This window comes from Salvelinus namaycush, chromosome 1, assembly GCF_016432855.1.
Source record: "Salvelinus namaycush isolate Seneca chromosome 1, SaNama_1.0, whole genome shotgun sequence".
Lineage (NCBI taxonomy): Eukaryota > Metazoa > Chordata > Actinopteri > Salmoniformes > Salmonidae > Salvelinus > Salvelinus namaycush.
Window position 1 is genome coordinate 81,128,903 of NC_052307.1, and position 18,235 is coordinate 81,147,137.

Here is an 18,235-nt window from a genome sequence, read left to right on the forward strand (position 1 = left end):
ACTGTCATAAACATAACGCTCCTGGCTACTATCCAATTAAAGCCATGTTGACAATATCCCACCACTGGTTAGCCACCATTGGCTTAAAAAGCCAAACATAACAATACCTGGCAAATAATTTCCAGCAATATTGCCATCTGGTGCGCGTGTTTGTCCACCACTCTGTATTTAGCCTGTTAGAGGTGCTAATGATATCTGTCTTGTGGGTAGAGTAGACAAAGACTTTCCCCAAAAACCTTCAATGAAAATGTTAATTGCAGATTAGGCTTACCTGACAGAACTATAAATCATTATTTGATTAAATTGGGAGTCCATTGTTTTGCAAACTATGCCATGACATGTGCTGCAGCAGTATGCCTACCAGCAGAAACAAAATCGCTAGACTGACACATTTATCTTTCTAGATGGACAACTAAAGGGGAATTAGACAAATTAAAAATGTGTTAAGCATTGAAATGTACTCAGAACATATGGCTGGGAGATATGATTTTTTGTCTATCAATTTATTTGACGGTATTGTATGTTTTTAAATAATAAAAGTTCTAAATTTGCATTTTCAGTAGTTCGTAACCTTAACCTCTCCATTTATACTGTTCAATCCAACAACAAATTAGTTCAGCATTTTCATCAGTTTCCGCACTTATCATTTCCACACTGTTCCACGCAGCATGATATGGGCCCAAAAAAATATAGGCCTAGTTAATTGGTGAACTGTTGGTATCATGAAAATATAATGATTATTCTCATTCTATAGTTGGAATATAGTGGGCAGCACCTTGAATACATTGCTGTTTGACAATGAATTAATAAACCAGGGAGGAATTATTGACAAGGTAGGAAACAAAAGTGTTGGTCGGTCAAATGCGGTATACCCGCCGGCCCTATCAGAATATCAATCAGTTGTTTCTCTACGAATATTGTAATAGAGTCGAATAAATAAATCCAGAAACCAGATATTTTAATACAGAAAACAGCATATGGGAAAATACAAGTCATGCCAAATACTTTTAAATCAACCATTATTTGATCAGGTATATTTCACAAAAAACACATATCTTGTACACCAAGGACCTGGAGACAAGTTGCAGTGTAGAGGAGAAGCTATAAAATAAATAAGTAATACTAATAATTTATTTAAAAAATGAAGTAGCTCTCATGCTAGAAAAAGGTTACAGACCCCTGGCTTAGATCGTTTTCTAAATATATTTGACATGTCAACAAATGCATTAGCACAATGAGCACTTCTCAAATATATTGTTACAGCTGTGGGTTAGCTAGTGAATTTGCCACATTAGCATAGACATCAGTAAAAACACCTCAAAACAAGACATTGCATCAAGCACAAGATAAAACTAGCTGAAACAAGCCACCTACGATTCCCCACATGCCAGGATTTATTTTCCTCTCCATTGTTGCTAGCCATCTGCACATCCAGAATCACAACACACTGACTTCTGCCCCATTGAAGCGTGCACATCGTTTTCCTGACGTTGTCAACTAACCCGTCTATAGCCAACTGTGGAACAATACCGTTCATTTAAGTACTCTCAAAAAGACAACGTTTCAGGAGGTGCGATCCCCACACCACGTAAAGAGGATGAGGAAAGGTGGCCAGCTGATTGGTTCGGTTCCATTCCTCTGTGTGCTCTGCATCAAATCAGATGACCAACGGTGGCTCTCTTGACCACAAAGTGCTTCATCAGTCTGGGGACCCACCTCGCCTCAAAGGCTGTTGAGGGAGGGGCTGTTGTGGAGGACGCGATGGAAGAGCTAAAGAAAGTGCTGATGATGGAGGAGCTGGCCTGTCCACGGCCAAAGAAAACAGACTTACCGCGTCTCCAGGGCCAAGGTTGCTCTTATCTGTCCAAAGGGGAAAACTTCATTTGCAAGCCCAATCATGTGTGAGTGTGGCTTGAGGCATCCAGGGAGGGAAGTCATTTTATCCTGGGAGAGGAGGAAGTCAGACAGCCAGTTTGTATCCAGGCACTGGCTTGTAAAGGCGGCTATTAGAACTATTTAACGAGGCATCCTTTCAGACTCTACGGTGGGAGTGGGTGGTGCTCATGATGGTAGAGGGAAAATGGCTGCCCAGGGACATTTTATTATACTGGCTCCATGTGTTATCAAATGGATGGAAAATAATTGCGTCGTTATTCATACTTATGAAGCCCTACCGCTGTCCTTCCTATGACACCGGTCATATTTGCATACGCGCTTTCCTCGCTTAGGAGAAACATCAAGGAGTCACTGCAAATAATGCCAACAACCTTCTGATAATGACTATCCTAACACTTATTGATATTGAGCAATAGTCTGCATATTTAAAGTATTAGTAGTTTAGTGATGAGCTAAAATGTCATTAAAACATAGGCCTACATGTCAAATAAAGTTCAACCAATGATATTAAAACACAAGACACTAAGCAATGTTTACAATCAGTGATGGCTTCTCAGGATGATCAGCATTCCGTTATGTATTTAACACAGGCACGTACAGGCTAATAGACAGTGTGTGTGGAGGATCACAAGGCTATATCTGCTGAGGAGAGGAGGGCCGCCATGTGGTTTAGGCATAAGCACTCTTCCACGCTGTTTCTGGATGACTGGCGGTTTTTAATATATCGCCCCTGACAACCTGCTGCTTGGAGGGTGCTAAAGGTCGAGGCAGGAGTTCCCGGTGGCAGGAAGTGAGCTAAAGGACTGGGGAGGATCTGTCGCTATCACTACCATGCACTAGGGATGTGACAAATGGAAAAACACAAGTCTGTAGTGATGCCTCTAGCAGTGCCTTAGACCGCAGTGCAACTCAGGAGACCCAAAGTGTGATTTTAAACCTAATCCTAACCTCAATCACACTGCTAGCCTAACCTTAAATGAAAACAAAAAAAGCACATTGTAGTTTATGAATTTTCATGATATAGCCAATTATGACTTTGCCATCTAGTTGAAACAAGTGAGTGTTTGTATTCTCAGAAGTACGACAACTAATCCTTCTCCATTCCAAAAACACTGACTCTTAGGAGTCGATTCCAAGCTGAATTACATTTTTCACTCAGAAATGGGAATCTGTAAGGAGTCGAGGAATAAATTATTTTGGAGTCGACTCTCCACCACCACGTCATCGTTAACAGTAGGGAAAATGGCAGAGAGAGGCAGGCGACGACAGGCAAAGTCCTGTATGGCAACACAGAAGTTAAATGAGAAGGAAATGCAGCAAACTTTGCAAGGTGGAATTGAGGTAGAGTAATGCTCAACAATCTAAGGACGACACCCCAAAAATTGAAAAATAAATCCCCATTCGTCACATCCCTAGTGCATGGTAGTGATTGCGACAGATCCTCCCCAGTCGTACATGGTAGCAATAGTTCACCGACTATGCTACGGTAAAAACTTTTTGGGTTAGGTATTTTTTATGTTTTAACATTCACGCCCCTACAATGCACGACCTCTCCAGACACCCGCCTCAACAGGCTAACAGCAGCAGCCATTTACAGATAGCCTACTGTATCCACTTGATGCCATGGTTGTCATTTTACAAGATAACAGGCAACATTGACATGGAGACCATTTCAAACGACAATGAAAGCTTTTCCTTTTCTACGCTGGCTGGTCCAGGTATCATTTCAATCTGAGCATGAATAGAGAATGATGGAGCATGTGTAGGTCTAGACACACTCCTCCCATTGGCTGTTGTCTAGACACACTCCTCCCATTGGCTGTTGTCTAGACCTTTTTCCACATTTTGTTACATTACAGCCTTATTCTAAAATGGATTAAAAACATTCCTCAATACAAACACACAATACCCCATAATTACAAAACAAAAGATGGTTAGAAATGTTTGCAAATGTATTAAACACTGAAATATCACCTTTACATAAATATGCAGACCCTTTACTCAGTACTTTTTTAAAACACATTTGGCAGCGATTAGACTCGAGTCTAATTGGGTATGACGCTACAAGCTTGGCACACCTGTATTTGGGGAGTTTCTCCCATTCTACTTGAGATCCTCTCAAGCTCTGTCAGGTTGGATGGGGAGCGTCGCTGCACAGCTATTTCCAGGTCTCTCCAGAGATGTTCGAGCGGGTTCAAGTCCGGGCAATGGCACTGAAGAACATTGAGACTTGTCTGTGTGCTTAAGGTCATTGTCCTGTTGGAAGGTGAACCTTTGCCCCAGTCTGAGGTCCTGAGCGCTCTGGAACAGATTTTCATCAAGGATCTCTGTACTTTGCTAAGTTAATCTTTCCCTTGATCCTGATTGATCTCCCAGTCCTTGCTGCTGAAAAACATCCCCACAGCATGAGGCTGCCACCACCATGCTCCACCGGATGGATGGTGTCAGGTTTCCTCTAGATGTGATGCTCGCAATTCAGGCCAAAGAGTTCAATCTTGGTTTCATCAGACCAGAGAATCTTGTTTCTCATGGTCAGAGTCCTTTAGGTGCCTTTTTGGCAAACTCCAAGTGGGCTGTCATGTGCATTTTAGTGAGGAGTGGCTTCCGTCTAGCCACTCTACCATAAAGGCCTGATTGGTGGAGTGCTGCAGAGATGGTTGTCCTTCTGGAAGGTTGTCCCATCTCCACAGAGGAACTCTGGAGCTCTGTCAGAGTGACCATCAGGTTCTTGGTCTCCTCCCTGACCAAGGCCCTTGTCCCCCTATTGCTCAGTTTGGCCGGACACTAGGAATTGTCTTGGTGGTTCCAAACTTCTTCCTGTCCCTCAACACAATCCTTTCTCAGAGTTCTATGGACAATTCCTTCGACCACATGGCTTGGTTTTTGCTCTGACATGCACTGTCAACTGTTGAACCTTATATAGACAGGTGTGTGCCTTTCCAAATCATGTGAAATCAATTGAATATACCACAGGTGGACTCCAATCAAGATGTAGAAACATCAAGGATTATCAATGGAAACAGGATGCACCAGAGGTAAATTTTGAGTTTCATAGCAAAGGGTCTGAATACTTAGAAGGTATTTCTGTGTTATAGTTTTAATACACTTGCAAACATTTCTGAAAACCTGGTTTTCACTTTATCATTATGGGGTATTGTGCATAGATTGTTTAAATTATATATTTTTCTCATCAATTTCAGAAAAGGGCTGTAACGTAACAAAATGTGGAAAACGTCAAGGGGTCTGAATACTTTCCCAATGCACTGTACTCCTCCCATTGGCTGTTGTCAAAACAGCAACAATACCAAGAACAGGCAAGACAAACATGGTTCCCCACTTTTAATGCCAACAACCGTTCTACGCTCCAATCCATTCTCCCATCATTGTTTGAACAACTGAAAGACAGAAAATTGAGCTCAAAACGGAGTGAAAACAAAGGGAAGGCTCTCAGCCAGTTAGTATGACATGAGGGTCATATGGACCTCAGTTGACACTCCGGAACACCCCTCTATACATTCAGCTGAATGGGCTCCATGGACTCCTAAACAGACGGTGCCAGTGCCTGAGAGGACCATCCTGGCAAGGCAGCAGCGTGACTCCACAGGCCAACACCACAGTGTGTGTCTGTGTGGGCGTGTGTCCATAGCCACTACTCCTCATGCCAGTGTCTGTCATAGCAGACCACAGGACAACAGGGAGAGCTGCAAGCTTTCCATTGGCTCAGCAGCAGCAGCCAACCAGATATTCCCAATCCTCAGAGAGAGCACCCCCACCTTAGTCCCTGTGAGCCTGTCTGGACATTCAGGCTATTGCACAAACACTGGCATCGACCAGGAAGTCTGGCCCCAAAGGCAGCACAGACATTTTTCTGAAAGCCCCCTCCATTCACTACTGGCCATAATGAGAGTACAGTGAATAATAGGATGGGAGCACAACTCCATCTCTGTTGGTCTTGGTGCCGGGGTGCTGAAGCCAGCTCTTTGTTGATGTGGCTGCTGGGGCTGCCGGGTCGGGGAGCATTAGTGCCGTCTGGTTTAGGACTGTGAACTGGGTCATGGTCAACGGTGCCCTGAGGGGCCCCAGCGAGGGGGTTAACTGTCAGGCTCACAGTCCCACAGATTGCTGTCTGTAGGGGGTAGTCTCCATGCTGTGGTAACAGTGACACCACATTTCCAAGAGCCAGTACTCAGTCAGAAAAAAACAGCATTCGGGAAAACAAGTGATGTTCAAAAGAGGAAATAGTCTGTCTTACAAAGTTGTGTAATACTTTGTATTTCACCAAGACCCATGATGAGCAAAATGAGCAATGTCCACATTTAGGCTACTCCATGGTAATATTTAGGAAGACAACATACAGCACTGTTATAAAAAGGAACCATTCAGTACAAAATATATAGAAATTATTGGACAGCTGTTTGAATTAATGAGGCATTCAATGATGCATGGTCACCATCACACTGAATCAGCTGACTGTGCAATGTTGCACCATGTCATCAACAGCCCCATTTTAAAAAATCACCAAGCGCTGTTCAAAAATGTTAAACAGCATGAATCACCCATTAAATCAACATTAAAATGTGATATGAATGCCCATTGACTACTCAGAAACCACTCAGAAAACAGAAGTCTGTGGGTGAAAGTGTCTAGTTTCTCAAGCCCATATTTTCTCTCAGATGAGACAATAATAGCCTAGCCCCTCCTGACATCTCTTGGCTCCCAGAAGCTCTGCTGTCGTTCCGGGGTGACAAAGTGGCCCTAAAGCAAAAGGGCCTCAACAGAAAGACCATTGTACAATGAAGTGACGAGATGGGGAGTCATCCATGCACACTTGAAATCAGGACATGGGAGTAACTTCCACAGTTTGAATGCAGGCTTGCATACTTCAGTTAAAAACAGAGCACACTGGAGACATCATGAGCACTTTAAAATACTTCCCCTAGTCTTTTCTGCATCAGTCATGTATTTATTAACTACTGTTCTACACGCTATTGGAAACTGGAGCCATGTGTCATGGAGACGCATCAAATTAACTATCAATAGGGATTGTCGCACCCCCATTGTGACTCAACAAATGAACTGACCGGGGAACTCTTATGGAAACCATCCACAGGAAACAGATCTCGCCTCTTGCTAAACTCCACCCCCTCAAAAGTATCCACTCCTCAAGAACTGGGTAAACTTTGCACCGTTAACCCCATGTTTGTCTGTGTTGCCCTTTTCAAACCAGCAACACAGGCAGCGTATTGATTGCGAGGGCACCGTAAAACCTTTGCTGGCTTTCAGGTTTTATCGATCTCTCAAAATGTCTCCAATGCATTAGAGCGTTTATATTCATGGCTCCTTTTGGTTCTTGCAAAGTACAGAAAACTTTGCACGTTTGTTTTACCACAACTGTGTTGAACTTTAATGGCAGGGCTGAATGAAGCACAGTTGGATGATCCATCTTAGCAGTCTTGCTGACAGCAATGTTAGTAAGCCAGCCAGTAACCCAGCCATCCAAATGACCGGAGTGACTTGTGTACCACAGGGCTGCAGGCTCCAGGAAGTGTCCAGCTAGGAGCCAAAGTAGGGCAGGGCCTTCCAGCACTACACTATTATTAGTCTCGATGGGGCGCCTGGCTTAAAGCTCCAATCACGGTATCAGAGACTAAACCCCCTCGATGAGCCCACTCAAGTGACTGAAGCATTGGGGCAGATTATCAGTCTACCTATTAGTGTCTGGTTGACAGTGAGCCTATAAAAAAAAGGCAGCCAAGGAACAGGCCAGTGACCCAACATTTTAGAGTACAGAGGTCCTGAGGCAACCAAATGAGACCCAGCTAGTTGGCCAGGCCTGCACAGGCCCACAATAGTCTTACCAGGAGTCGTATTCCTATTTTTTCAAAATCTCCTTTCAAGATGGCTACAGGTCGTTTTGAAATTGTTCATGTAGTTAGAAATAAGATTAGCATTCCTGAAATATTATTTGGTCTGAGAAACTAAGCTAATTGATTACACCCAAATGGGTCCTTTTAATTTATAGGACTCAATAAATATAGTACCTAACATCCAATTTGGACCATAATTATTATAAGTCATGAGGAATCCAATAACATGATCAAAAGCCACCCATATTGAACAGATCACAACATTTTATTTGTAACTTTGGGTAGAGAGCCATTTGCTTTTGCTCATGATGAAAATAAATGGTATGGTCTGAGATGGTGGGTGTCACGGCTTGCTGAATCTACATGGAACGACTCCTACGGACGCTCAGTAAGAGGTGCTGCAGTAAAACAAAAAGACAGCGGAAAAGGCCTCATCTGAAAATCGCTGAAGGACAATTTACTTCTTCCCATTTCACTTCAGCTTCCTTTGTGCTCAAGACCTGTTCTCAGCCAAACTCCCTATTAAAAATTCCCTTTGCACCTTCCAGTATAATTAGTCCACTGAAATATGATATGCCTCTTAATCAAAGCACTTGGTGGGCCTTGGCAGACTCCCCAAAGCTTTAGCAAAAGTTAAGGAGAATGGGAGGGAAAGTTCTGCATCTTATCAAGGCACTGCAGGTGAGACTCGCGATTATCAAGACATACTGCTAAGTGCTAATTATGCGTGGACGAGGTTGGTTTCATTGGTTGTAAACTGTCGCTCTTGAAAGCAGGGTTGCTGATGAGTGTGTGTGTGTGTGTGTGTGTGTGTGTGTATGTGTGTAGGCTATGGGTTGAAACGTGGAACTATTGTAACTACCAAGACAGAAGTCACATGAGCCACAGATTACAGCTACAACTCACGTTTCCATACAACCTTGACAATAAGAAGAGATTTGGGAATGTTAGTAAAAACACTGGATCATTATTAGGCTACACTCCTGCTAGGACCAGGTCCATCTCTAATTATTCCTGAACTATTCAGAAGACTTGCCCTGAAAGACAGCCTTGACAGGGAGACTTTTACATTTCCAAGAGATTTGGGTTAATTCAATTTCAGAAATACATTACTGAGAAAGCTGTTATATTGTTAAAATTGGATATTTAAACCACTGCAGCATACTAAGTTGTATTATGTTTAAATAATGGTTTGGTTGTTTGCTAGATACACTTGTCACTGATGACAATGACTTAGGGTCGACACCGTGTAGGTAAGCCTTACTGAAAACAAGCCGACGGAACAATTTGTTAAGAGCAAGAGTTAACATGGTCGTGGGTCCTTGAAACGCAATTTAGCCAGAAAACAGGAAGGGAGAAGTTCAAGCACTGCCACTTCACTGCCACGTCCCAAAAGGACATGCCAGTTAGAGGATGTCCTAGTGTGCTCCAGTAGGGTATGAGCAGCACAGGGTGGCCATCTGCCTGTATGCCTGGCCCCAGACACCCCACCTCTGATAACCTCCCACAAACCACCACAGGGCAGGACAAAGCCAAACGAGTGTCATAAAGCCACTCAGTCTTCTGAAGGACTCTGCTTTGATGGGCGGCAGGCAACAACCCCAGAGACAATGGCATCTCCTCATGGCACAGAAATGTTAACATTCCTCGAATACAAATTTCTTCAGCTGGCATAATTCAAAGCTCATAAAAGCAGCTCATTGTTGAGGGTTGCTTTCCAAAGCTACGGAACAGGAAGTAGAACTACCAAGACTCCTTCAAACAATAAAAGGGGAAAAAACAGAAGAAATGTGTTTATCTGTGGCAGGAAACTAGACGGTGCCGTCTCTCTTTAGGCTAATGCAAAGCCTCACACACACACAATAATTAGCTTACTTTTTGACAGTCTGATAATCAGCCCAACTTATCATTCATTAATTTAGCCAAGATGATAACTGCTCCCAATAGAACGGGGTGGTAAGCTGAGATAACATAAGCTTGTTCAAACCCAGAACTAATTTAGTTCATCATGCAAATTAGAGACACCAACATTTCCCTGAACACTGCATTCCCCCACACCATTTAGCCTACAGAACCTAGGTTCCTCACACATGTAGCCTAGTGCTCTGGCTAATGTTGCTTTTCACATCTGTTCAGACACTGGGGGCATTAACCACCTACGTGGTCTATTCGAGTTCTCAAGTAGTCTGAATAACACGACTGAAATAACAGCAACATTTAAAATAAAATAGACTACAGACAGGCCTTTAACATTGGGCCTGATGTAGTCCTAGCGACTAGCTAGCCTCACCTACATGTCTCAAACATGACGGTTCACTTTTTTTTTTACACCTTTATTTAACTAGGCAAGTTAGTTAAGAACAAATTCTTATTTTCAATGACAGCCTAGGAACAGTGGGTTAACTGCCTTGTTCAGAACGATAGATTTTTACCTTGTCAGCTCTGGGATTTGATCTTGCAACCTTTCGGTTACTAGTCCAACGCTCTAACCACGAGGCTACCCTCCGCCACTAAAGCACATCAAAAGGCCCATGTATTCCCAATGACTTTATAAAATAATTTAGCATTTTGCCCTGATGCGACCAAAGCCGAGCCCCTTGAGGAAAGAGATGGCTCCAGCAGCTGACTGGAGAAGTAGAGTTGAGGCCCTTTGTCCACTGTTCGTAAAGTAGCTGGATACTCTGGCTGCAATCAGCACCTGCCTCTCCAGCTACTGCACCCTTAATACAGGTCTACTTCACATAGCACAAGGAGCCACATAGGAAAAAAGCTTTGTAATTAACTGAACACTTTCACCTAGAACTAAAGATTCCTGTTGAATCAACTTACCACTGATGCTGCATTAAATCAAAGCTGTAAATTCATTTGTTTCTAAATAAATGCAGGAATTACAATTTAGTGTGTACGCAACATCCAACATATTGAAAGCCCTCACTGAGAGGTGGGAGCCAGGCTCAAGAGAATTAGCAAAACAGTCAATTCAGCACCATGCATAAGAGTTGTAAGACTTCTTGTAAGAACACAGAAACAATATCCACTCAGACCAATGTGGTCCAGAAGTTCATTCCACTGAAACAGCAGAGCTTGCAGACACCTGCTAAGAAAAACAGCTGTGGTTGACTATCCAGCTCTTGTCAAGACAGGCAGATCTTTTCCATATTCACATTTCAGACATAACCTGATTAAGCAATGAAGGGAAAGGCCTACGCATTTCATTCAGGCAAATTCTTTCTAGAGCCATGCCTGACCTGAAGGGGAAGCAGCTGCAGCAAGTCCTGTAAACTGCTGCGGTGAAGTGACTTGATCAGACAACACTGCAAACTAGACAGGGCTGAGGCCAAAGTTCCCTCAAGTTTTTTTCCAGCACTGAGAAAATGTAAAGTATGCTGAGCGCAAACTTGAACATAGTGAAAATACAGTGCAACTTCCAGCCCGTTGACTGAACACTGAGGGTGTACCCACTTTAAGTTACAGTTTTAACAGAGGCCAAGGTGACTGAAAATGTTGTTTGATGCAAGAAACCACTTTACAAAATAAAACGCATTATTATTCCCATACCATTATTACAGAGAATCAAACAGTTACCCTCTGCCTGTTGGCTTAGCCTATTTCAAACCTGTCTCAAAATACAGCACTGCCCCTTTAACTTGTTTGGGATAGGGGGCAGCATTTTCACTTTTGGATGAATAGCGTGCCCAGAGTGAACTGCCTCCTACTCAGTCCCAGATGCTAATATATGCATATTATTAGTATTGGATAGAAAACACTCTGAAGTTTCTAAAGCTGTTTGAATGATGTCTGTGAGTATAACAGAACTCATATGGCAGGCAAAAACCTGAGACAAAATCCAAACAGGAAGTGGGAAATCTGAGGTTTGTAGTTTTTGAACTCACCCCTATCGAATACACAGTCGGATATGCGTTATTTTACACTTCCTAAGGCTTCCACTAGATGTCAACCGTCTTTAGAACGTTGTTTCAGGCTGCTCATGTGAAGGGGGGGGGGGGCTGTTTGACTAAGGGGTCTGCCTACAGCCTCGTTCTCAGTCACGCGCTTTCACTTGAGGTAGCTCTCGTTCCATTGCTTTTCTACAGAGAATGGAATTCTCCGGTTGGAACATTATTGAACTTTTATGATAAAAACATCCTAAAGATTGATTCTAAACTTAGTTTGACACGTTTCTTCGACCTGTAATATAACTTTTTGAACGTTTCGTCCGAATGGACCAGATCGCACTTTTGGATTTGTTTACCAAACGCCCTAACAAAAGAAGCTATTGGACATAAATGATGGACATTATCGAACAAAACAAGCATTTATTGTGGAACTGCGATTCCTGGGAGTGCATTCTGATGAAGATCAAAGGTAAGTGAATATTTATAATGATATTTATGAATAATGTTGACTACCCAACATGGCGGATATTTCTCTGGCTGGTTTGGGCTCTGAGCGCCGTTCTCAGATTATGCTTTTTCCGTAAAGTTTTGGGATGTTTTGGAACTACTGAACATAACACGCCAATGTAAAATAAGATTTTTGGATATAAATATGAACTTTACCGAACAAAACATACATGTATTGTGTAACATGAAATCCTATGAGTGTCATCTGATGAAGATCAAAGGTTAGTGATTAATTTTATCTCTATTTGTGCTTTTTGTGACTCCTCTTTGGCGGGAAAAATGGCTGGGTTTTTCTGTGACTTGGTGACCTAACAATCGTTTGTAGCTTTCGCTGAAAAGCATTTTTGAAATCAGACACTGTGGCTGGATTAACGAGAATTGTATCTTTGAAATGGTGCCTAATACCTGTATGTTTGAGAAATTTGATTTATGAGATTTCTGTTGATTTGTATTTGGCGCCCTGCTATTTCATTGGCTGTTGGCGAGGGGTGCTGCTAGCAGAACCCCTGTCCTAGACAGGTTAAGACAAAAAAAAAAAAAAGCTCTTTACCTGACTCGCTTTCAAAGATGTCTAGAATTGCATACGTTTTGTGCTCTTGGAGGAAGCAATCACTCCCCTATTACTGACTACAAATTATTTGTAACTTGGCTAAGAACTCACTAACTAGCAAAAGATATGAACAAAATGTGCACACACGGATACATTCAGCTCTCGCTTTGATCTCAAAACAAAAGCATTTACCCACGACCGATCATGCTTTAAACACAGTCTAGTTCAAAGTAAATGGCACACATCCATATATGGCAACAGTCTATTTGCATATAGGCCTACTGCAGCACAGGTATGTGTAGAGTACGGGCTGAGTAGTGCATGTCAATGCAATAGAATCCTACTCCGATGCCTTCTGTCTACAGCAAATGTATTTTGTTTTGGGTAGTGTTGTATTGAAAGTGGCTAACATTGCGTTGAGTCGCTGAGATCTACCGCTTAGATTTATTAACATGACTTAAACGTAAGCCTATGCAACATTAATAACCAATTAAAAACAGTACTGTAGCAATAAGGTTTGTGCAGAAAAACTATAGGCCCATTATCACTGCATACTGTCTTTGCTGCCAATGCATTGTTGTTGAAGACTTTTTTTAATATATTCAAGCAATAAGGCACAAGGTGGTGTTGCACAGTTTACGTCGAAAGTTTACATACGCTTAGGTTGGAGTCATTAAAACTCATTTTTCAACCACTCCACAAATTTCTTGTTAACAAACTGTAGTTTTGGCAAGTCGGGTAGGACATCTACCTTGTGCATGACACAAGTCATTTTTCCAACAATTGTTGACAGACAGGTTATTTCACTGTATCACAATTCCAGTGTGTCAGAAGTTTACATACACTAAGTTGACTGTGCCTTTAAACAGCTTGGAAAATTCCAGAAAATGATGTCATTTTAGCCGTGGTATATTGGCCATTTACGACTTCAAATGTATGTTAAATACATTTTAAGTCGTAAATGGCCAATATACCACGGCTAAGGGCTGTTTTTATGCACAACGTGGAGTGCATGCAGACAGCCCTTAGCTGTCTGCATGCACCCTTAGCCGTGGTATATTGGCCATATACCACAAACCTCCGAGGTGCCTTATTGCTAGTATAAACTGGTTACCAATGGAATTAGAGCGGTAAAAATAAAAAAAAGTTGACATAGCCGTGGTATATCAGACCATAAACCATGTGTGTCAGCCAATCAGCATTCAGGGTTCGAACCACCCAGTTTACAATTCAAAAAACAGATGAGTGAGCATACATTTAAATAATTTGCTGATGGTGCCTGCATCTGATGGTCATTCTCAGCAGAGGGCGAGAGCAGCAGACTGAGGGTCCGCCTCTCAACACCCCTCCACTTTCCCACACTGACCAAAAAGAAACACCGTCTTCCAGCTGATGGCTAAACTCGAGTCGCACTGCATTATTTCTGCTTCATGCATATTCATGTTACTCCTATGAACAGAGAAAAAGAAATTTTCCTTGATATTAAAAGACCCAAATAACACAGGCCTATAGAGACACGTTCCTCCTCATTCATTACTGCTGCAGTGCTTGTTGTGGCGCTGAGTGGAAATAGGAAGAACACACATTTCATGGCTTATAAAAGTGTTGAATACAAAGTGTTGACATTGCTGAGTAAGAACTTAAACATGAAGTCAGTCATAAAAACAGCATCTCTTTGCTGTACTCATTGAGTCTCGTGGTTTTAAACAGTTTGAAATCTCACAGTATCAACTTTGCTGTAGCTTTCTTTAACGCCTGCGACGTTACTGCAGACACGGTCATCTGAGCCAACCGATTGGACAGCGGTAGGCCTTTAATGCACTTGATTTGCTCTCTGGGCTCGCCGGGAAGGGAGAGTTTGTACCTTCAGACACATGAAATGGTTCAAAATGGCAACCGTTCCCCTACCCGGGTGCACCTACCGCCAACAGCAGGAGACAAATAAAATTAAAAAAATAGGAACAAGGATTTATCGTCGGGGTTTTTACAGAAATGTTTGACGGTCAACTAGGAATGCCTTGGAGATTGACCAATCGATCGACCAGTTGGTGACCACTGCTCTAGAAAGTTGAGTGAAGTTTAATCTCAAGCTACACTCTGCGGGCTGATATTTCTCCACTGCAGTCCCAGGGAGCTGCGCGTCTCAGGACTACTGTGTGTGCGCGCACAGCTTGGAGGGAACATTGGCTGCAGCAGAAATCTCAAATTAAACTCTAAACCCAATGTGCCCATTATTCATCACATTTCCAGAAAAGATGTAGTCCCCAGGTCTTTTAAAAAGTGCTTATGAATGAAAAGGCATTTCCACTGATGAGTCTCTTTTGGAAGTCTGAATAGCAACTGATGCCCCGTTCCTTTGAGCATCAGCTAGCTCTGCACTTCAATCACAGAAAGAATAATTCAAGACAGTACGACAAAATGTGCTGATAAAGGACACTCATTGGAGAGAGGACTTTGAAATGGGTTTGGAAGGACATGTGAACTACAAATCACAGTCGCTGACAAAAGTGCACACTGCCAAGGCCAAACCATTGTGGCTTTTTTGGCATATACAGTGCCTAAAGAATGTATTCATAAATATATACAGAAACATATAAGGTGATTTTGTCTCCAAGTGTCTGTTGGAAAGCAGACAGAACATGGTTTTACTCTAGGATTTTGCCTCTGCTTAGCTCTATTCTGTTTCCATTTATCCTAAAACAACTCCCTAGTCCTTGCCGATTAATGCCATACCCATAACATGATGCAGCCACTACCATGCTGGAAAATATGAAGTGGTACTCAATGATGTGTTGGAGTTGCTACAAACATAGTGCCTTGTATTGAGGAAAAAGTCAAATGTGGCAAAGAAATTAAGTGTTTTACTTTAGTGCATTATTGGAACCCAGATGCATGTTTTGGAATATTTATATTCTACACAGTCCTCCTTTTCACTCTGTCATTTAGGTTAGTATTGTGGAGTAACTACAATCTTGTTGATCCATCCTCAGTTTTCTCCTGTCACAGCATTAAACTCTGTAACCGTTTTAAAGTCACAATTGGCCTCATGGTGAAATCCCTGAATGGTGAAATCCCTGAATGGTTTCCTTCCTCTCCGGCAACTGAGTTTGGAAGGGCGCCTGGATCTTTGTAGTGACTGGGTGTATTGATACACCCTCCAAAACGTAATTATTAACTTCACCATGCTCAAAGGGATATTCAATGTCTGCTTTTTTTTGTATTACCCATCTACCAATAGGTGCCCTTCTTTGCAAGGCATTGGAAAACCTCCCTGGTCTTTGTGGTTGAATCTGTGTTCTGTGTTTGAAATTCACTGCTCGACAGAGGAACCTTACAGATAATTGTATGTATGGGGTACAGAGCTGAGGCAGTCATTATAAAATAAATGTTAAACACTATTATTACACACAGAGTGAGTCCATGCAAATGTATGTGACTTGTTAATCAAATTTTTACTCCTGAACTTATTTAAGCTTGCCATAAGAATAAGGTTGAATACTTGACTCAAGACATTTCAGCTTTTTATTTTGTGTGTGTGTGTGTGTGTGTGTGTATATATATATAATTTTAAATGGATTAAATTGAGATTGTGTGTCACTGGCCAACACACAATACCCCATAATGTCAAAGTGGAATTATTTGTGTGTATATATATTATATATATATATAAATATAAAAATAATTGTGTGTTGGCCAGTGACACACAATCTCAATTTAATCCATTTAAAATTCAGGCTGTAACAACAAAAAAGTGGAAAAAGTCAAATTGTGTTAACTTTGTGAAGGCATTAGGCTAGCTAGAGCGCACAGAGCAAAGACTGCTTCTCAGACCAGAGAGATGCAGTCACACAACAGCCAAGTGGGCTCAGCCAGTGCACACAAAAGCCCCAAAAAGCCACTGTATCCAAGACTGCATAAACAGTTTGACAGGACAAAGTGAAGCTGGATGAACCTCCTTTAATTGGTGAAGAGGCTGGATAGAATAGAATTGACTGGGGTGTGTGACAGTTCTTTTTTTAAAGTAGTGTATTTTTTAAAGATCAGGGGTGCCAAACATACAGCCCTCTGGGCAAAATGAGTTTGACACCCCTGTTTCAGGTTGTTTTCACACTTGGTCCCTTTCAGACAATTTTGGTGAACTCAATGCCGTTTGCAAAAAAAATTGTACAGTGTGAAAATTCCAAAGGAACTCAGACCCCTCAAAGCTCTTTTGTTCACATTACTCTTTTGTTCACATTCAAATTCTGAACTAAACTCCATACATTTTTTGGCATTTCTGTGCGTTCTTGACAATAGCTAATCAATATCCAAAACAGCAACAACAAAAAATCCACAAACCTGCACATCATCTCTCTTTTGTGGCACTAATGTGAGGAGTTATGTCAGGGAAAACGATGTTGCAGTAGTCTAGTGTGTGGTGCCGGAATAACGACATGTAATCCTGGGGAGATTTTTGTTCACATTACCCCAAAAAAGTCAAGCGAACCGAAACCATCTTGAGAGGTGGTCTGAGCTCGGTTCGCTTGGATTTACATGTGGTTATTCAGGATTACATGTCGTTATTCCGGCACCACACTAGACTACTGGCCACGTAGCAGGAGCTTGCTAGAATGTCAAGAGAGCATGAACACTGCTAAGGTACCCAAATGTGGCTTTCCTTCTTTTCTTTATCCCTTTACACTGAACAACATACCTAGTTAGTGTTTTTGTGCAACTTGCAAAACATATAGCTAGCTAGCTAACGTTACCCGCTGTGGCTGTACGAGTGTGTCTACCAGAAGAAGCCAACGTAGCTGCCAGCTGATGTCTTAAAACATTGCTGGCTGGTCCACTACTGTAACGTTAGCCTGCCAGCTAGCTCGCTAGCTAACTTGTACATGTAACTTCAATACATCCTATCAAATACAATGATAGCTAACTAGCTAGCTACTTAGCTAGCAAACAAGCTAGTACGGCAAATAGAGCCATTTCCGTCGCTATACTGTCTGAACAACATATGACGGTTGTCCTAACTAGCAGCTGACTGTGTATGTGGAGAATGGAAAATTATTGCAAACAGACGTTAGCATTACATGGGCAATAATAAACATCAGAGAATGCTGAAAGACGTGTGACTTACCTCCGACAAAAGCTCAATAAATGTCCTGTTCAGATATAGTGCTGAATATCCAGGGATGCTGAAATCAACGACTTCAGTGCAGGTTAGGTAGATTGCTGGCTTCTCTCTGAATGTTCCTTTTCACAAGAGGCAGTATACCTTACCTTCGCGCAACATTTAATGTGGACACAATCGCGCATCTGCTTCTCACTGCTAGCACTCTGACACCGCGAGACACTACGAGAGGGTGGAGATTTGACGAACCAGTGAGAGGCTCCGGTGAGAAAGGCAATGGCCAATGAAATCGAAGATTGTCGTTTTTTCTTCATTGGCAGATTCAGATATCTGACGTTAAGGGTCGCGGTTATGCACATATACAGTATTTTACATTATCTGTCTGTTATTTTAACTAAATGGGATA

At 42.1% G+C, this 18,235-nt stretch overlaps 1 protein-coding gene across 1 annotated transcript in view; it reads right to left on the reverse strand.

Moving 5' to 3' along the window:
* Window positions 1–18,013, reverse strand: part of glceb (glucuronic acid epimerase b) — a 102,084-nt gene extending 84,071 nt beyond the window's left edge. The window contains exon 1 of the mRNA XM_038996174.1: window positions 17,836–18,013. The gene's annotated coding sequence lies outside the window, so the exon portion shown is untranslated. The remainder of the gene's footprint in view (window positions 1–17,835) is intronic.
* Window positions 18,014–18,235: the final 222 nt, after the last annotated feature.